Source organism: Stomoxys calcitrans, chromosome 3 (assembly GCF_963082655.1).
Source record: "Stomoxys calcitrans chromosome 3, idStoCalc2.1, whole genome shotgun sequence".
Lineage (NCBI taxonomy): Eukaryota > Metazoa > Arthropoda > Insecta > Diptera > Muscidae > Stomoxys > Stomoxys calcitrans.
The window spans coordinates 10,974,401-10,996,899 of record NC_081554.1 but is presented as its reverse complement, the minus strand read 5'-3'; the positions used below and the strand labels follow the sequence as shown (position 1 = coordinate 10,996,899).

The following is a 22,499-nucleotide window of genomic DNA, read 5'->3' as shown; positions in this document are numbered from 1 at the left end:
GGTTTGCATTTTGGTTTGTATTCAACACCAAGAAACTGGTGCACTCCAACAGCCAAAACAAACATGTAGGCGGATCGGGACAAATAAAGTAATTGGACTAATATGCATTCTCTGCTATAACTTGAAAGCAGTTTGAGAAACAAGCTTGGGCTCGAAGAAGAATTTTAAGATCCTTCTTATGGTCAATACTTAAGCGATTTATTAAGTTTGCTAGCGATCGGAATAGATGGTAATAACAGACAAAGCAAAAAGGCATCTAGGAGCTTAAGATACAAAAATGGAAGATAAAGTCTATAACGGGCCTTTATTTACTTACGGACCTATCAGGACCATATATGATGTGGGTGTTGGAAGGCATAAAAACCAAATTTTAACCACACCATGTAAAATTTTAAGTAGGCGGATCGGGATAAAGAAGGCAATTGGAGCAATATGCATTCTCTGCTATATCTTGAGACCTGCTCCCAAGCAGTTGGAGAAACAACCTTGAGCTCCAAGAAGAATTTTAAGATCCTCTTTATGGTCAAAACTTAGGCGATTTATTAGGTTTGCTAACGAACGGAATAGATGGTAATAACAGACAAACCAAAAAGGCATATAGGAGCTTAAGATATCAAATTGGAAGATGGTGTCTATAGCGGACCTATATCGCAGGCATAAAACCAAATTTTAAGCAAACCATGTAAAATTTGAAGTAGTAAAATTGAAGGATCCGTTTATATAGACCATCTTTGAGGTCTTATAAACACAATATTGGGATGAGTAGGGCCCAATCATTGAAAATAAATTTAGATAAAATTGTCTTTCAAAATCAAATTAGAAAATTTTTTTATTTTTACTCAATTTCTTGCTGCATGTATATATGTCCTTTATTTACAATTGGTGTACATTAAATATATTACAATAAAATATAGCCAATAGTATGAGCATATGACATCAACAAGCTCTCTCCGTCGAGCTCTTTCGTTGGCCAAAGCCACGATATATAGGTTGATTCCAACTCTTTCTTCGTACGGCGAATCCATATGTTTTTCGGGCATCCCCTCCCTCTCTGTCCTTGCGGGTTCCATAGACATACACAAGTTAGGGGTTCTCTCTGCGTATGATTGATTTATAATCAGTCAGTTATTTATATCATATCTAATTGATGAACGTTTAATGACAAATTTGGCTGCAACCCTAGGTTCTTGAGTGTGGTGCCTGAGCGCGCCAGCGTGACGCTAGTCCATTTAAATCATTGACATCCTCTCAGAATTAATGTAATTTATGGCTGAATTAATTAAAATCATCTCGTTTGTTTTTATCATCATCGTTTTTTGTGTTCTTTTTTCTCTTTTGCGGATTAGTGTTCAAATTTGAGTTAAAGCGCTGGCTGGTTGGATTTGTTGTGTGCTTTGTATTCGTAATTTAACATTGATCTAATTAAAAGTGGACACAGACTGTGTCCGATGACCACAACATCGGTAAGTAGGCAAATATCTCACCCACTGTCGTCGTCGTCATTATCATAGCCACCGCCAGTAGCAGCGGCAACTGCAGTAGCAAGCACCAACACTCATTATCAACATAGGGCCACTAAATACCGCGAGATTTTTGTTGATTTTAGCTGCTAATTTATGTAAAATGGCCATAAATTTCAAATTAGCACATGACATGTGCTGCTACCTCCGCATTGATGGGTAGGCGGAGAGACGTACATAGGCTTAAACTGATAAAGATAAACGGTAACCAGAGGAAAGTTCCGTTTATAGAGTATTTAGAATCGATGTATGGAAGTACAACATAAATTTTTCCTTATATATTCTATTAAGGACCAAGGGATACTTCTCTCATAGCAATGAGTGCAGTCCAAATAAAGTTTTTGCTCAATAATAAGGAACTTGGAAGAGAGGTTCTTAAATTTCTGACACCTCTGGACAAATTTCGACAGACGGACAGGGCTAGATTTATGTAAAATGTCTTGATGATGAAGAATAAATCTACTCTAAGGGGTCGTAGAGGAATATTTCGAGGTGTCACAAACAGAATAACGAAATTATTGGGTTGCCCAAAAAGTAATTGCGGATTTTTCATATAGTCGGCGTTGACAAATTTGTTCACAGCTTGTGACTCTGTAATTGCATTCTTTCTTCTGTCAGTTATCAGCTGTTACTTTTAGCTTGCTTTAGAAAAAAAGTGTAAAAAAAGTATATTTGATTAAAGTTCATTCTAAGTTTTATTAAAAATGCATTTACTTTCTTTTAAAAAATCCGCATTTACTTTTTGGGCAACCCAATAGTATAACCTATCCTATGGTGGAGAGTATAACAAAGTCAAACAGCCGTATTCACAAAAATTTACTAATGAAGCTTTAAAGTGTACAATAGTTATTGAACGGTTATTGTGCAATAAACTCATTTTAGCATTTCGTATTCGAAACCCTACAATAGCAGGTGAATAACTATTGTTAGTTTTGGCAACGCTAAAGGCCTGTTTATGCTCTCGTTAATGGACTATAAATGTAGAATAAATGTATCGTAAATGTAAATAAGCAATTATGCTTATATTACAAAATAGTAGCATTTGACACTTCAAACAAAACAATTTTATTACCAAAATAGACTTGAAGTCGAGGGAGGCTCATACATCGGAGAACTTCAGGCATGCCCTAAGGACACAACCTGCTTTCCTCAAGGGCAGATCGGAGAAGACGGCTCTTCGCGAAGTGGTGCGAGAATTCGAAACCGAGAAACCGAAAGAGGAGAGAATGATATATCGGTCTTTACAGGTGGCTCCAAGATGGGGACAGGGGCTGTATTTGGTTCTATACGACACACACAACATCGGTATGTACGTGAGACTGCTGGACGAGTGAATGTTCTTTCAGGCAGGGCTCTGTGCCATGAATATAGCCGCAAAAAAATTTCTGGGAAGGGATTTAGGATATATGCCGATCCTGTATGCCGTGGATTCTAGAACAGTGAGGTCGAAGAGCGTGGAATCCCTCAATAGACTTTGGTTTCGCGGCATATATAGTCCTTACATGGTTTCGCAGATACACGAAGGCACCGTATTGATGCTTAACCTCAACACTCATCTGGTAATTTCTCCTTATGTATATGTACTGGCCACCTAGTGAACTCACCTTTTCTTGGTGGGCAAGCCATTCAAACTTAACCTAAACTATTGTTTAGGTTAAGTTTGTTGCAGGGAGAAATCATAAAACAGGAATGACAGTTTACTAAATAAAAATTTTTAGTTTTGAAACTCGTTCAAACTTCAAATGTTATCAGCTGTCACGAAAACGGAACGTACAATTTTGTTTTTACTAAATTATACTTTGCGGTTACGGTTGACAGACGTTCGGTAATCGTTTTGATTTGTTTTCATAAGGCAAAACAAAACAGCTGACATGTTATTCCACATTTACAGTACATTAGCGAGAGCATAACCAGGCCTTTTGCTTCGGTTTTTTGACAATCGGTTCCAGATGTTATACAACTTATTTGTTTAACAATTAAAAAAAAATGTAATTCACTAAAAACAAATGCATTTATTATAGTCATAAGCAGCTGAGATATAATGAAATTTTAAACATAAAAAAATCTCTATTTTTATGTACCGGTGCAGGGTCGCATGTTGGGTTTGTTTTTATTACAAAATCATAAAAATTTCACAAATATCCAGAGGAACATCTCAAATTGCAATAAATTATAAGCAGCGTAACTTTAGAACAACTCTTATTTAACTGCTCCACACCGCACAAAAAAATGGGAGACACCAATTGAAAAATGTTTATTCTGCTTTTGACTTTTTCGGACTTTCATGGCTATGTTAGAAAATATACGCGTCTGCTTCAAATTCTTTCGATTATTTGTCGTAGCCAATAAAACAAATAGTTTTAGAAATATTTTTAAAATTTAAAAAAAAATTTGTGCTAATTAATAAACTGGTATAAAATATAGTATCTGCGTATCGTAAGGAGAGTATTTTCCAAAGTTTCGTAAAAATTCTTCTGACAGGTTTTTATGGAAATATTAGTTTGTAAATATGTCAGGACCTCCTATAATTTATGATCTCTTTAAGCCCTTAACAGGCTATAAGTGTGTTAGTGAGCTCAAAAATTTGTGCAAATTTGCACAAATTGTTACTGAAAGTCGGTTGCGTACTTTATTTGCCGGCGAAAGAGAGCAGGAGAGTGTGTGAGAGAGAGCAAAATTTTGATAGTTTAGTAATTGAGGGCTGCAAACTTCTACTGGAGGTTTTTCCCAGCAGAAATTTGCAGCATCGAACATTTGTTTTATGAAAACCAGCTGGTTAATTCAAATAATTAGCAAACGAGAGTAAAGGCTGCTCTTACCCTCCTACACATAATTGCTGGAAAATTTTTACTGAGAAAGTACGTGAACAGACCTTATTAAATGTTTGTGAATACGGTTTTTGGTGCATATGCCTACTAGTAGTTTTTAAAGCCTCTTTAACTTTTTGTGAATACAGCTGTAAGGTTGTGCATTCTACCTTGAATTAAACTCAACACTTTTCCAAATACTCAAGGGTAAACATTTTAAATTCAAATAAACAACATCAAATCTTACTTTTCATGACAAATTTTATTAAATTGTGCATTTCAGGGTGGATGTTGGATTTTTCCTGAAAATATATAAAACAAAAACAAGTGAAAAGGCATTTAGTTCAGCCTGGCCAAACTTTGGATACCCACCACCTCGGGCATATATAAAAACCCCCTTTCGGCGCAATCCGGTGAAAATTGGATAACTTAGGCACCCAAATTCGACACGGATATTGAGTGGGCTAATAATTATATAAAAGTCACTGTTGAATTTTGTATTCCAAACTTTAAGAAAATCGGGTAATAAATAAACCTTTAATGAGCTTCAGACCCTTACCCGGCACATCGGTCTATATGACAGCTATATCTAAATACAGTCCGATCTTTACCATATTTGGGTCGGATAACAGGTGGCCTAAACTACTTACTGTTTCAAATTTCAGTGAAATTGGATAAAAAATAAAGCTTTTATATCGGTATGTATGGCAGCTATATCTAAATATAGTCCCATCCAAAGCATATTTGGGACGAATATCAAGAGACCTTAAACTACCCACTGTTTCAAATTTAAGCGAAATCGGATAAAAAATAAAGCTTTTATGGGCTTCAGACCCTTTATCGGCGGATTGATCTATATCGCAGCTATATTTAAATATAGTCCGATGTTGTCCATAGTTGGGTCATATGTTGGATGGCCTAAAACTACTCACTGTTTCAAGAAATCGGTTAAAAAATAAAGCTTTTATGGGCTTAAGACCCTTTATCGGGGGATAGGTCTATATCGCAGCTATATATAAATATAGTCCGATCTGAACCATATTTAAGTCCTATATTGGGAGGCCTAAATCTACTCACCGCTTCAAATTTCAGCAAAATCGGTTAAAAAAAAAACTTTTATGGGCTTCAAACCCTTAATCGGGAGATCGGTTCTACATAGCAGCTATATCTAAATACAGTCCGATCTGAACCATATTTGGGTCCGAAATTGGGAGCCTCAAAACAACTCACTGTTTCAAATTTCAGCAAAATCGGGTAATAAACTAAGCTTTTATGGGCTTCAGACACCCTATCGTCAGATCAGTTTAAAATTTTAGCAGAATCGGATGAAAAATAAAGTAATTTTTGGCATTAAACCCTTTATATATGGTCCGATTTGGCCCGTTGAAGAACTTAACCAGCGTGCATCAAAGAGACGTATCTGTGGGAATATTGGGAATATTTGTTTAATTTGTGAGATTTATATTTTAAGAAAATTTTTATGAATTGTTGTTAATTTTGTAGGATTAAAGCCACATATGGTGGCTATACGACAAACAAAATACTTTTATCATGAAGTTCTGCTTTTATTGGAACCGTGTAACCTTTTGCTCCAACATATCAATCGTTAGCCAAAAAAGTAGTTTTACTGAACGGAACTAACTTTGTTGTAAACCCTATAGCAGATTCTTCTACAGTAAAAGGTTCTTCCTTTTGTGGTAAAACCAAAAACTCTTTAATTGCAAAAATGCTTCGATAGCCGCAAAAGATTATTCGTGTACTGGACCGATAATTATTCTTAAAGTGCTTTAATTGCCAACTGAGATCTGCTTATTATAATTCGTAAAAGTTTGTATTATGTTACGACATTAAATTGAACTTGGCATCCTTTTCAATATGCACAATCCAATGTTTGAAGTTAAATTAATTAATAAATAAAGAAAAACTAGTTGAAACCCCGACCAACATGTTCTATATATCAGGAATAAAAGGTATTGTTAGGAAGAAAACAAAAACTTAATATTTGTCCTTGCAAGAATTTATCGCAAACAAAGTTCAACGTTTTCAGGAAAAAAATTTACTTGACAAAACTTTATTTTATGTCAAACGATTTATTTTTTGCGTGTGAGTAATAAATGAGCCAATTAAATTAAAAAAATTAAATACAAAAGGATTCCACGTTGCTCTAATGATTTTTGTCATTGGACGTATCATGGCGAAACTTTACAAATTTTCCATTTTCGAGTTTGCCATCTGCCAATTATTTTTTATCCATCACTGCTCTATACGCCCACATACTCACCCTCCTCTCTTTAGTAGGAGAGACGCAAGAGATTTAATTATTGTCCCGGTAAACGAATAATTGTTTTGCGGCTATCGAACACTTTTCCCATTAAAGAGTTTTGGGTTATACAATAAGAGAAAGGTACTTTTATCGTAGGCAAAGTTGTTAAAGGGTTAGTTACATTCAATAATTCTATGTTTATGGCTAACGTTTGATATGTTAAAGCGAAACGTTACATAGTTACAATAAATGAAAAACTTCGTAATAAAAGTATTTTGTTTCTCGTATAAATGTCTCAAAAGTTTAATTTTTGTTGTGTGTAGATATAAGATTTTTGTTTAACTGATAGCCGAAGTAGCCATTGCTTATCTTGTATTTACCACAAGACTAGTATTAAATAAATAAATAATTAATGAGATTGTTATCATTAATCTACTTAATTTGTTTGTAACACTTTGAAATATCGATATTGAGCGCTATATAGTATAGAGTGGTTGTTTGTCGTAAACACGGCAAGGCACGGTGGAAAAAATCAAAGAAAATGTAGTAGAAAATATGACGTGTGAGAGCAGGTGGTGTTGACTTCGAAACTGTAAGTTAATGGCACGCCTCACAGCCACCCAATTGTATCATTACTACCACTCTATATTTGGTCTGCCCACGGCAAGACACAGTAAAAAAAACTAGTAGAACATATGCCGTGTGAGAACAGGTGGAGATATATCTTTAATACACTTTTTTTACATTTTTTGAATTCCAAATTTGAACCGATCTGGGCCAAATTGAAGAGGGGTGTCGAAGAGCCTTACACAACTAACTGTCCCAAATTTCGGCGAAATCGGACAGTAAATGCGCCATTTATGGGCTCTAAACCTTAAATCGAGAGATCGGTCTATATGGCAGTTATATCCAAATCTGAACCGATCTGGGTCATATTTCAGAAAGATGTCGAGGGGTCTTACACAACTCACTGCCCCAATTTCGGCGATTTCGGTCAATAAATGCACCTTTTATGGACCCAAAACCTTAAATTAAGAGATCGGTCTATATGACGGCTGTTTCCAAATTTGGACCGATCTAAGCGATATTACAGAAAGATGTCTAGGGGCCTAACACAACTCACTATCCCAAATTTCGGCGAAATGTGACAATAAATGCATTTTTTAAGGCCCAAAACCTTAAATCGAGAGATCGGTCTATATGACAGCTGTTTCCAAATTTGGACCGATCTGAGCGATATTACAGAAAGATGTCGAGGGGCCTAACACAACTCACTGTCCCAAATTTCGGCGAAATATGACAATAAATGCATTTTTTGTGGCCCAAAACCTTAAATCGAGAGATCGGTCTATAGGGCAGCCATATTCAAATCTGAACCGATCTTGGTCATATTTCAGAAAGATGTCGAGGGGTCTTACACAACTCACTGCCCCAATTTCGGCGATATCGCTCAATAAATGCACCTTTTATGGACCCAAAACCTTAAATTAAGAGACCGGTCTATATGGCAACTATATTCAAATCTAGAATGATCGGGGCCAAATTGAAGCAGGACTTCGATGGGTCTAACACAACTCACTGTCCCAAATTTCGGCGAAATCGGACAATAAATGCGCCTTTTAAGGGCCCAAGACCTTAAATCGAGAGATCGGTCTATATGGCAGCTATATCCAAATCTGAACCGATCTGGGCCAAATTGAAGAGAGATGTCAAGGGGTCTTACACAACTCACTGTCTCAAATTTTGGACAATAAATGCGCCTTTTATGGGCCTACTACCCTAAATCGGCGGATCGGTCTGTACGGGGGCTATATCAAGATATAGTCCGATATAGCCCATTTTCGGTGATGGGTACAAAAATGTCAACAAATAAAAATTAAAACTCGTATACCCCCAAAAACAGGGGAGTGTGGTATTGTACACCAGTGTTATTATTGTACACCTAAATCCCTTGTTGGGATTTTTGAGCACTATTCACCGAGGTAATCAGCTTTTGGGGACTGCCAAAAGGGGCCAGGACAACCTTGGGCTTAAAATTTTGCCAAATTCAGCTCTAACCATTCAAAGAGATATCTCTAACCGTTCTCACACGTCATATTTTTTACTAGATTTTTTTTCGGTTTTCTCCCACAGTGCGACGTTCGAACAAATGAAGCTAGCCGCTTAAAAACCATCGCAGCTTTTGCCTTTTCAAGTTTCGTATTGATATATTAATCTGTTGTAAAATATGACATACTTATTGCACGTATTTTGTTTTCCCTTCCCATGTGTTTTTAAGGCCCAAATGTTTGACTTTAATATCTTAATAAAATCATGATCAGTTCGGTGGTGACAGCGGAGAGAACATAAAGAATGAGGTAAATGCGAGTAGAAGCATCTCCTTTGTTAAATATATAACCATTTAAATCAATTATCATCAATGTAGACGGTTGGTTGCCGACGCACAACCACACACACACACAGTTACGTACAACACGGAAACAACCTCTGGCCAAAGTGTGCGTGCAAATTCACAAACATACAGTGATGAAAAAAAGCTATTGGCACAAGAATCTAAATTAGTTACAAGTAAAGTATGGCCAAAAAAAGTGATGTTACCGCAAGATGGGAAACAAATACTCGATTACACATAATCAAGCAACAAAATATGGATAACGGAAATCTTTTAAGACTTGTATAGGTTTGCCCATGAAAAGTTGCGCAACCGCTTGATAGACCACCGTGTATACTAGTGCAAAGCTCCATCTGCATCTGCTTGACATATCAGCTGTCCCATACAAAATGTCTTAAAGATATCTCTGCCCAAATATTTTCCAATTTTTTCCTATCACATAGTGCTACGTTTTACTTGTTTACCTGTTAGTCTATATTTATACCCTACACTACTACTGTGGTGCTGGGTATTACAACTTAGTGCATTTGATTTTAACTTCTAGAGTTCTTACAAGTGCATTTATCAATCGATATTCTAAAAATATTGCCTAACCCTTTCAACTACCACAATACCTGCGGCTTTTGGTCGAAACCAGTTCAAATTTGAGTATGCCTGCAATGTACATACATATGTATATGATCGTCCGATTTGGACTTATATATGACACAAAGGGTTCTCTTATAGCTCTTGCCATTGGCCAATTTACTTTCTTAATAATAATCATCATGTAAACTGGTGGAACATTTTCTGGTTTGTGGTCTGGGATATGGAAAATCCTAACTTTGTGTGCAGTAGAAATTCAATGCTCGATCCGGTCTAATTGAGGCGTTTTTACTTGTTTTCTTTTAAAATAAGCATATTTTGTAATATATTAAACAAATTTATCGATAGTATCTATATTTTAGGAGAACAATATCGAATGGATCGAATATCGATAGTTTGCCAGCTCTATTTGGTGCTCATATTTTACCCCTCTCATATAGATGTACTAAAACTTTTTCAATTCACTGTTTATCCCTGCCAGCAGTCACACAAGAAATCAGCGCACTTAAATTAAGTCTGACTTAAATTTAGAATTTATGCGTTTTGCTCGCAAGCAGCTGAACCTCTAGATGAGCAACATCTAGTGATGGTCTCTGAAATGAGTTTTTCAGCATCAAATGACCACACGCAAGTATAATTTAGGAAAGTAAAATATTGTAGTTGACAATGCCACGTCAAAGAAAAAGAGCAAAAAACCCCCTACTACTATTAGTACTATTTACAATGTCAAGTGTCAAAATTAGGCATTTAACAAATCATGAAAGTTGGCAGTTGATTAGCTAAGAGACAGAGTTCATTGGCTTTTTGCCTTGCTTTGGGGTAGGTTAAGCCAAAGCCAATGCAATTCAAGATATAAATAAAAAATTTAATTTTCAGCTTTCGACGTCATGTTTTGTAATTAAAAAACACGTTCCAGGTTCAGGTTAAAACTCGGATAAGTTAAAACACTTTTTAATAGTCCACATTAGAAAAGTTTTTGGGAGAAAAGAAATAGAAAAATTTTTAACAGATTAAGAAAAAGGGTTTGAGAAGGAACGTAGCCGAATAGGAAACAACCACTAAAGCCGCTATTACACGGCTTGTAGTTGTCTTATAACACGTCACTTTTTGTATTCACAATTAAATTAACATTTTTGTCAAAATTGTGAACTTTACATTCGATTCATCAATTTTGCTATCACACCTGTATGTTATTTTCGTATGACATAACCTAAAAATGTTAGCAAATCTGATTTTTTTATACGTAAAGATTGTTGATGTTGTGAGAAAGGTAGTTAAATCATAAATTTGTGAGAACAATTTAATTGGGGATTGCCTTCATTTGACTGACAGCAAAAACAGCTGATTTCTTTATATTTTTGTCAGAGGAATATTTAGAGTCACATAATGGCTGGTACTATGTTCGTTTTTCACTTTTGAAAAAGTTTTTTTTCGCTATTTGAAATATGAAAATAACAATTTTATTAAAATTTGACCATATGTATTGAGGGAATGTCCTACTGATTCCGTTTGTAACACATCGAAATATTGATCTAGGACCCCATAAAGTATATATGTTCCTGAACCTTTCGACATTCTAAGTCGATCTAGGACATGGTCCGTCCGTCGGTCGAAATCACGATAGCGGTCGAACGAGTAGAGCTAGCTTAAAATTTTGCACAGATACTTAATATTGATGTAGATCGTTGGGGATTGCAAATGGACAGCCATGGCACTTCAAGTCGATCCAGCCATGTTCGAAGGATTAAAGCTAGGTTCTTGAAATTTTGCACAAATCCTTCCTATTTGTGTAGGTCGGTTAGAATTCTAAATGCCATATCGGTCCATGATTTGATATAGCTTCCATATACATCGAAGTTCCGATTATACTTCTTGAGCCTACAAAGAGAGCAATTTTTGTCCGATTTGTATACCCTCCACCATAGGATGGGGTATACTAACTTCATTCCGTTTGTAACACCTCGAAATATGCATCTAAGACCCTACAAGGTATATATATTCTTGACCGTCATGACAATTTAAGTCGATCTAGCCATGTCCGTCCGTCCGGCCGTCTCTCTGTCGAAAGCACGCTAACTTTTGAAGGAGTAAAGCTAATACTTTTTATCAGTGTAGGCCGTTTGGGATTGTAAATGAGCCATATCGGTCCATGTTTTGATATAGCTGTCATATAAACCGATCTTGGATCTTGACTTCTTGAGCCACTAGAGGGCGCAATTCGAATATTCGATTTGACTAAAATTTTATATGAGGTGTTTTGTTACGACTTCCAACAACTGTGCTAAGTATGGTTAAAATCGGTCCATAACCTGATATAGCTGCCATATAAACCTTTCTTGAATCTTGACTTCTTGAGCCACTAGAGGGCGCAATTCTTATGCAATATGGTTGAAATTTTGCATATAAACCGATCTCCCAATTTGACTTTCTAAGCCTCTTGAAGGCGCAATTATTACTCGATTTGTCTGAAATTTTGGAGGAGGTTTTTTTCTATGACTAACAGCCATGACAAGTACGGTCCATATCGGTCAATAACTTGATGTAGCTCATATGTATATTGAAAATGTCATTCAAAGGAATTCACAATTGCGATCCATGGTAGAGGGTATATGAGATTCGGCACGGTCGAACTTAGCGCGCTTCTACTTGTTTGTACTATGACGATTTCTATACATCCAACAGATGTGCCAAGTATGGTTCGAATCGGTCTTAACCCTGATATAGCTCCCATATAAACCGATTTACCGATTATACTTCATGGGCTCCTAGAGGGCGCAGTTCTCGTCCTACTATGGTCTGCAGCATCCAAACCATGCATGGCCTCAATCTTTGCATAACCCGTTATTGCTCCAAGAGCAGAGCAATTCGTATCCACTATCCTTTGTTTGCCTATAAAGAGATACCGGGCAAAGAGCTTTACTATTGCCAACCATGAAGGAGGGTATATACAATTCGGCCCGATCTCAGCACGCTTTTACTTGTTTTATTTGTGGTTATGCTCACTGCTATACGCACTAGCCTAATAAAACATATCAACAAGGTATGTGTTTCTGCGACGCGCAAAAGAGCTGTGGCTCTAACAACTCTAATTAATGTAAGAGGATACCTTTTAAGATTTCTACTTTGAAAGCTTACTGATTTTCATTTATATCGGTCTCATACCAAAAAGTCCTTGATAATGCCCATCGCTTGTGAATAGCTTAAGTGGGAATTCACAGCACTTCAAGAGTTAGTAGCACCAAAAGTGAGTTGAGACATACGAGAGTGGTCCCAAAAAGACCCGACCAACAATGAAAATACAAAAAATTTGAGAAAAATGTTCTTTATTTGTCAACCTAATCCCCTTATAGCTCGATACAGGACATAAATTTGCATGAGGCTTTGTAATCAATCGAAAGCTTAAAAATTTTTTTTTTCAGAGGTTTTCCAATTTACAAGAGGCTATCTTGGATCACATCAATGTCAAATATTGAAACAGAAAACTTATCTGGCCAATTTCCCAAACTAAGACAAAGCTGAGCAGACCAAATATGTTTCTACAAGGACTTAAAAAGAACATGCGGGTGCTTTACAAGCCATGATATTAAAATTTGTGTGCTAGGGATATGAAAAGGACAATAGGTATTTTTGATCTTACTTGATAAAGTTAAGCCTGCACTAAGAAATATTCAATAACGAAGTGAGGGACGAGGCAAAAGTCTATCTGTGGATATGCTAGCCAGGATCCGCAAGGAACCTAATTCATTCACCTGTGCGATAGAAGAACAAGAATGTGCTGCAAAATACGAAGATTGAACGAGAAAATATCTTTAGTCCAAAGGTGGGAAAATAAAAGCGGCATACTCCACTTGACTGACCCAATTGTAAGTAAAGCGAAGCACTTGGCTATCAAAGCCTCCCCCAGGAACCCAAGATACGATCAGGAGTGTGCAAATGATGTATAAGCTAAGAATGCGAAAAGGCATGGAAAGGAAAAGAGAGAAGAAGCGTCTACGGCACGAAGAAGTCCGGAAATTCGACCAAAGAATTGAACATTAAACCAATGGCTTTGATACAGATACAGGAACAACAGTGTGCATAGGATATTGAAGTAACCTTTGGCCTTTTCTTGGTATCCCTTGGTAAAGGCGACAATAATCCTACAGGACCAGTTGCTGATGAGTGTATAGTATATATACTGCCTAGTTAGAATGAGGTCATCCTAGAACTAACACGTCTAAAAAAACTGAGTGGCGGTAGACGCTGGGTTGACTGCAGAACTATTTAATCCTGTGGAAAACACCCTAAAGTTTGTATCATACGTATGTATTGTCACATGTGTTTGCAAAAATAGTAACTCTAAAAGTTATACACATCGTGTGATGCGTACGAAAAATTGAATTATGCAACTCCTTCGATTAAATCGAACAGCACATGTCTATAAAGAGAAATAAAATACATATGAGAGTGCATTTCGATAATTCGTACTTGACGTACATAAGGAATGTCTTCCGGACAGCACAGATGTAACCCTCATATCTGTGATTGCAGCTGAATGAAGCTCGCCTGTGCAACATGGGTGGAAGTTAGCATACGCGATGATTGGAACCTCAGCGCCGTACACAAGAAAAATAAATGCAAAGGAATAGTCCACCTTCCCATAATATACAAGATACTGTCGAGCTTATTTTGGAGACATTAAAATCGAGTGTTGTCAGGAGATCAAATCTCATTTTGCCAAATTGACAAGAAATCATTAACAAAAACGTTTCAAATCTTAACCCGCTAACAGTTACAAGCCACAATATATTGAAAAAATAATTGATGGCCTAATAACATAACACATTCTTAACAGCAGTGTGATACAATACAAATGTAAATTTAGATTTCTAAAATTAAACGGCTTTTAATCCATTCGTTTTTCATATGGATTGCTGCACTTTGTTCTCAGACTTAAACTTGGCGTAAACACGTTGCTTGCTAAAACAATTTACAGCTGTAAAAATATAATCGATAAACATTTATCGATGTTTTCTTTGAATGTAAATACCTTTTTTGGCGCCACTTATTTTCCAGCCATGAATGAGAGGGAATTAAAGAAAAGGACAGATGGATCATGTCGGGCAGCCGAGAATTGTTGTTTAATGAAATGCAAATATTAACGTATAGATGACGTACTTAGTTTACTTAATACACTTTTGTTTTGTTTTTGTTTTTGTAAGAACATACGCACTCGTTGTTTCTTCGTTGAGATTAAAAACAGACATTCATCATTAAAGGTTATTGTCGTTTTCGTTAAATATGGCAAGGGAGCAAAAAACAAACATCACAACAACAAAATTCAAATCACCAGCGCAAAGAGACATGGGGAAGTGAAGTGAAACTGGAATGGCACAGTTTTTGCAGTTACTGTTTTGACACGTTTTTTTCAATTCTTCTAATTTTTGTAATTCACTTTTTTTTCTTTTTTCCGTTATTTTGTTGACTTTTCGTTTATTTTGTGTTTCGGATTTTAAAAAACGACACTAATTTATGAAATTCGCATATACAATAGAGCCATACACAAAGCCACTCACGCACACTGGATATACGCAAAACATTTAAGCTATCACTCTCGAATATCCATACACCTTGTCTCTCGCTGCTTCTCCTTTCTTCGTGACGTGTGTGTGTGTGTGTTTTATTTTTATATTTAGGGGGGTTTCTGTTTATTCGTAATTCCAGTTTTGGTGGCGTTTAAAGGTGTGTGGTGTTTTTCACTTCTTCATTTCGCATAAATTTCCATATTAAAATTTAAAATATTTATACGTAGATACATTTTACATTATTTTTGTTATCGCGTCTGTGTGGGTGTGTGTGAGGCTAGTATTATTTTGTTGGTACGTCGAACATTAACACCGGAAGTTTTCCATAAAAAGGATATTCCTCGTTGGCACACCACAATCAGTATCGAATTGTTATCGGCTCGCTATCTGATATAAATCTTAACTCGTTCGTTTGGTTAAAAGCTAAATATGCAACTGATCAGATAGCGGCTGACGATTAGCCACCGATGCTGTTCAAATCAAATCCGACTCAAATGCCAACTCAAACAACTGCAACAACAGCAATCGCAAAATTTGATGGGTGTAAGGCGGCGATCGGCGATAGTTCTACTCGCGCCGCTTCATGGAAAACAAAAAAGAAGATGGTGGTGGTGCTCAATTTGTAGGAGAGCAAAAAGTTGATGTAGTATCTGTAAGCACCACCGACGACTCACAATAAACTAAAAGTGATTTCCGAGCTCATACAACGATTATCCCTCCAAACCAGAACAGAGCAGACCACCTAGCAAGCCGACCTGCCGACCTGCCGTCCTACCGTCCGACCGTATTAGTGGTTAGTCTTGCTTGGAACGTTGGATTATTATTATAGTCTGCCCCGTCGCTATGCCCACAACAATAGCCGCCGTACTCAAATCTTATCACAGCAAGCGTTTAGTGTACGGATAAAAATCACTCAATAAAAATTAGCAGAGATAAACAAAAAAGACACATTGCTTTTGCTGTTTGTTATTTTTACAGTTATTTGTTTACATATTAGAAGCATATTTTCAGACACACACGCATAAATGCAGACATGCAGGCGCATACGCTTGCTCACCAATTGACTTTTACTAGATCAAGTGTAAAATGCACAGCACTGAGGGGTGCTTGCCATTCGAAAACCTCCAAAATCAAAACCGAGCTACTATTATTGGGGCTACCTCAATGGTTTCATTTTGTTCTTATTTGCTTTACATTGCACGCTTCTGTGTTCACTCTAATTTTTTTTTACAAACATCTCTCTCATGTTGCTGTATGGCTCATTTTGGAAGGGAAGTTCACTCTCTTTTCACTTGGGGTTTGTTTGTATGTATGGGGTAGCGTATGAGTGATATAAAATGTACATTGTAAGGTTTTCACACATTTCTCAACTCTTTTGTTTGGCGTCTAACAAGATTTTAGATTATCTATGTATTTATTGTATTTGGCATTTAATTATGTATGTATACTTTGATATTTTTCTGTGTTAGTTTTTAGTTATACGATAACTTCTCTTGAAATGGTTTAAAAGCAAATAAGACCCAGTGATTAGCTAATGCTTGTTCTTGTTGGCCTATGACATATAAAGGTGATCACGCACAGATGAGTGATAACATGTAGAGTTGAGAAAGAATGCAATCATTGTTTGGTGGGGTTTTGTAAGCTTGAATTGACACCAAATTGGACTTAGCTGTTGCTTAAAACTTTAAGACTGGCACTATATTCGTTTTGCACAGGTGAAAACACATGTTTTTCACGTTTACTTTTTTGAAACACTAAAAAATCTCAATGATAACATAATACTTTTATGAAATTTTTTCCATAAGTAATGCTTGGTGACAAGCACGTACTTGAAAAACAAACTACTGTAATTATTATTTACTATTTGTAAAAAAATGTGTTTTTATTACGCCGAAACAAGTGTTTAGTTTATATATCTACATAACAAATGGAATGGTGTGAAAGAGTTTTGGTTGTGGGGAAAACGAAGTCTAACTTGAATGGGCTATAATGTAAAATTTTCAAAATTTTGAAATTTTTGGTCATTATTTTTATACATTTTATATGTGATGTGAAAGAGTTTTGGTTGTGGGGAAAACGAAGTCAAACTTGAATGGGCTATAATGTAAAATTTTCAAAATTTTGAAATTTTTGGTAATTTTTTTTTTATACATTTTATTTTTATTTATTTTTTTTTTTAATAGATAATAATATAAATTTATTTTTAATAGATAATAATATAAATAATAATGCAAATGTACAAAAAGATCATAAAATGGTATAGTTAAGGATATGAAGGAGAAGGCATTTCTTCTTTGTTGGTTAAAATCATACTCTAATGAATGAAATTAGCAAGTTTTTTTGCTTCAAAATCTATTATCTAAAAATAGAAATCATTAAAAAATTTCGCCAAAAGCGAATATAGTACGATGCACTGTTGTTGAGTTAATCCACGTCGAATGTTGTAAAAAATAATCGCACGAAAATGTTCACGATTTAATTCCATTTTTTGGGCGAGATGAATCTTTTACTTTACTGCAAACAACACAAATAGCGCTCGTATGTGAAAAAGTTCAGAGTACGTATAACCTCAAAAATGTCAAGCTTTACTATAGAGCTATCAGTTGGCAGATTGCAACACATGGGTTGTCCAATCCCGAAACATAAAAGGCAACGCTTGCCCACCATTTATTATGCAAAAAAAGTCATTTAAGTAGTTTCATTAGTTAAAAAATTAATACCTTCAGAAGGGTAGGGAGGTGTAAATTAGGCAAGATTGGAACTCTTCGCCAGAACGCAAAATATTCAACAACAACACGCATCAAAGACAAAAGCATTGAAGCAGAGCTCTTTGGTGCCCATTTCGCGAGCAATTAATTGCATTTGCAATTAATTCAAGCAAATTTATTATGCAAAAAAGTCATTTAAGTAGTTTCATTAGTTAAAAAATTAATACCTTCAGAAGGGTAGGGAGGTGTAAATTAGTCAAGATTGGAACTCTTCGCCAGAACGCAAAATATTCAACAACAACACGCAACAAAGACAAAAGCATTGAAGCAGAGCTCATTGGTGCCCATTTCGCGAGAATTATATTGCATTTGCAAAATTAGGGTCTGCGTCGGTAAATTAATTGCATTTGCAATTAATTTACCGACGCAGCGACATGCCGCTACTATTTTACTCATATGAACTCAGTACCACTTCTACGTTTTAATATGCGTTTTAACAGTTATTCGGGCGAAAATTTAAAGTCATTTCTAGGTTCTTATCAATACTATTAGGATTAATGAAATAAGGTTGCGCCAAGCAATAAGCCGGCATAAAATGTTTCAAATTTTAAATTTTCCATTTTTATACCCACCAGCGAAGGATGGGGGTATAGTCATTTTATCATTTGTCCGTTTGCATCACATCGAAATTTCCGACCCTATAAAGTATATATATTCTTGATCAGCATAAAAATCTAAGACGATCTAGCCATATCTGTCCGTCTGTCTGTTGAAATCACGCTACAGTCTTTAAAAATAGAGATATTGAGCTGGAACTTTGCACAGATTCTTTTTTGTTCATAAGCAGGTTAAGTTCGAAGATGGGCTATATCAGACTATATCTTAATATAGCCCCCATATAAACCGATCCGCCGATTTAGGTCTTTGGCTCATAAAAGACACATTTATTATCCGATTTTGCTGAAATTTGGGACAGAGAGTAACGTTAGGCCGTCCATCCTTCTACAATTTGGCCCAGATCGGACCAGATTTGGATGTAGCTGCCATATAGACCGATCCGCCGATTTAGGGTCTTAGGCCCATAAAAGCCACATTTATTATCCGATTTTGCTTAAATTTGGGACAGTGAGTTGTGTTAGGGTCTTCGACATCTTTCTTTAATTTGACCCAGATCGGTCCAAATTTGGATATAGCTGTCATATAGACCGATCCCTCGATTAAAGGTCTTGCGCCCATGAAAGATGCATTTATTGTCCGATTTTGCCAACATTTGGGACAGTGAGTTATGTTAAGCCCTTCGACATCCTTCTTCAATTTGGCCCAGATCGGTCCATATTTCGATATAGATTCCATATAGACCAATCTCTCGATTTAAGGTTTTGGGCCCATAAAAGGCGCATTTATTGTCCGATTTTGCCAACATTTGGGACAGTGAGTTATGTTAAGCCCTTCGACATACTTCTGCAATATTGCACAGATCGGTTCAGATGTGGATATAGCTGTCATATAGACCGAACTCTCGATTTAAGGTTTTGGGCCTATAAAAGGCGCATTTATTGTCCGATGTCGCCGACATTTGGGAAAGTGAGTTGTGTTAGGCTCATCGAAATGTTTCTGAAATTTGACATTGACTTATATTAGGCTTTGCGTGTCGTGTCGTATATATTTCAGATCGGTTCAGTTTTAGACATAGCTACTAAACAGACCATTTTTTTGTTATACACAATAGAATAATGACTTGTACTAGTATTTGGTCCAAATCAGAACATATTTCGATATAGCTGCTATGGGGCGTAAGGTATGAATTTTTCACCGGATTTTGACGAAAGGTGGTTTACATATATACCCGAGGTGGTGGGTATCTAAAGTTTGGCCTAGCCGAATTTAACGCTTTTTTACTTGTTTCATATCATTTTCGGTTTAAGTTTTCTTTTCCTTGTGGCATTTTTATTCAGCACATTTACACTGGTATTCCCAAAACTTTATATAAATTTTAAATATATTTATTTCACAGATTTTCTTTATAGAACTGTCAAAAAACCTAGTTTTAAGGTGGTACTATATTCATTATTTGCAAAATATTTTCGTGGTTACTTTTTTAGATAACAGACTTTGAAGGAAAAAAGTACTGTGTTATCATTGATATTTTTCAAAAAAGGTAATCATGAAAAACATGTGTTCTCACCTGCGAAAAACTAACATAGTACCCATGACATAATTACCAGGTATATAATTACCGTAAACAGCTGAGTAAAATTTTTTCTCACGAATTGCACTGTTAACGAGTTTTGGTTGTGTGTGTATTATAGTTAAGAACCATTGCACACACAAACAACGAAAAATGGCGCAAACTAGTTATATCTATAAAATCGGAGTTGCACTAATCACTGGTTGTGAAGATAGTGCACCAACTATTTTGTTGTTGGGCAACTGCCACTATCTGTAAATGAATTTATCTTGATAGTACCAGCCATTACGCTTCTTTTATGGTGTTCATGGGACCTTTCCACGTTTGGTTTTCTGCAAGAAAGCTTCCTTTTATTATTGAACCATGCAACAGTTCTAAAGGTGTCAAGTTATCTTCAATTTTGAATTTTGAGCTACTGTTTATCTGTGGGATAAATTCTTGACAAATATCAAATTATCCTCAATTTTGCATTTTGAGCTACCGTTTATCTGTGGGATAGGTTCTTCACAAATGTATTAAAGTTTGGAGAATTGCAAATTGTAAGATTTTCGTCACCATTAAACATTGAACATGAGTTAACATACACATGCTATTTAAATTCTTCTATATTTCACACTGCATATCACATTTAAGTGCAGCAATTATGATGATAATTAGAACTAGTTAAGCTCAGCTAGGCCGAATCTTATATACCTTCCGCCATGGATCGTATTTTTAAAGTAGTTTCTATAATTTCTATTATTAAGCAGACACTTAGTCGTATCCATGACATAATTACCAGGTAGTGTAATGTATACAGCTGAGTACAATTTTTTCTCTCGAAGTGCACTATCTGTTAAGAAGTTTTGGTTATGTGTGTGTATTATAGTTAAGAACCATAACACACACACAAACAACGAAAAATGGCGCGAACTAGCAACGTTCAACATCAGAGTTGCACTTATCACTAACTTTGGCAGATAGTGCACTCAATATTTTGTTGTACCTGTAAATGAATATATCTTGGTCGTATCCAAATTGGATTAGAATTGCACACATTGCAGCACGATTTCAAAAGGGTATGTAGATGCTATAATAAGTTAAATATATTGGAAGTCCGACAGAAGACATTGTATTGTCTAAAGGACCAGGAAGTAAAATCAGAAAACGGTTTATATAGAAACTTTATAAGGAATAATTTCAACCTAATTAGATTGGAATTACGACTTCTACAGAACAATAATATCAAAAATAGGAGATCGGTATATATAAAATAATGTTACAGATTGACTTGGATCATATTTGATACGGATATGGGAAATCGTAACAGGAGATATCATGAAAAATTTCAGTCCAATTGGCAATAAATTGCTTAAGAGTGAAATAGAGATCGGTTTCTATATCGGTCTATAACTGAGTTGGAACATATATGGTAGAGATATTGCAAATGCATATTTGCCCATGAACTTTCCACTAAGGAAGAGGGGCGAACTTCTCACAAATCAATGAGTGCTGTCCGTGAACATTCCACTAAGGAAGAGGGGCGATCTTCTCACAAATCAATGAGTGTTGTCCGATTTAATTTTAAGCTCAATGATAAGGGGCCTCCTTTTTATAGCCGAGTCCGGACGTCGTGCCGCAGTTCGACACCTCTTTGGGGAGAAGTTCATACATGGCAAAGTGATATTGGAAGTCATAATAAATAACGTCATGCTAAAATTACACTCTCTAAAAGCTTATGCTTAAGAAGGTATGTTTATATAGGTGTTATACAAATTAGAGCCATTTACAATCCCAACCGGCCTACACCAACAGAAAAAAATTTAACAAGTTTTTGATTTCACTCAATCAAAATTTAGCTTGACTTTGACAAACCAGCTGGCGGGGCTAAATCTCCTTAAAATATCGTGGCTGTTAAGAATATATATACTTAATAGGATTTTAAACCAATATATTAGGTATTTCAAAAAGTATGATAGATTCACTATACCGCCATCCTAAGGTGTAGTTTATACCAAGTTCATGGTATTTACATAGCCTAGCTTTCAGTTAATAGTAAAAAAATAAACAAACAAACTAAGTCAATAAAGTGACTTAAAATATAATGCCTATAGGCACGAGATAGAATTTGTTGTTATTTTGTATGCATTTAAATCTAGCGAGAACAATTTTAGTTTCCCTCGGTGGTTTTTTCCTGACTAATGCCGGCAGCTTTTGTAAATATTTCAGTCATGTAACACCTTTTTTAAGAAGGTGTTGTTCTACACCATATCAATCGAAATTGGTTTTTCAATAAGAATCGAGAGTAAAACTGCTGTTAGTGTCGGTGTTTCGCGGTTTTTTGAACTTATAAATTCGTTGGTTCTAATTTAAAATAGATGCAAATTGAAGATGTGCTGGTTATTCATATTGTAGATTTACACGAAAGGAATTTTTCACACACGCCCAAGAAAAAAAGTTATTCGCTAATGCTTAAGCCTAGTACCGACTTCG

General features: G+C 35.9%; 1 protein-coding gene across 7 annotated transcripts in view; it reads right to left on the bottom strand.

Moving 5' to 3' along the window:
* LOC106087031 (uncharacterized) overlaps positions 1–22,499 on the bottom strand; it is a 57,240-nt gene that overhangs the window by 28,915 nt on the left and 5,826 nt on the right. Inside the window, exon 1 of one of the 7 annotated variants that reach the window (XM_013251941.2) lies at positions 14,597–15,903. The exons of 3 other annotated variants lie outside the window; for them this stretch is intronic. The gene's annotated coding sequence lies outside the window, so the exon portion shown is untranslated. Of the gene's footprint in view, positions 1–14,596; positions 15,904–22,499 lie in introns of those variants that run through there. 3 more of the 7 variants (XM_013251912.2, XM_059365088.1, XM_013251927.2) reach the window with 3 other exon arrangements.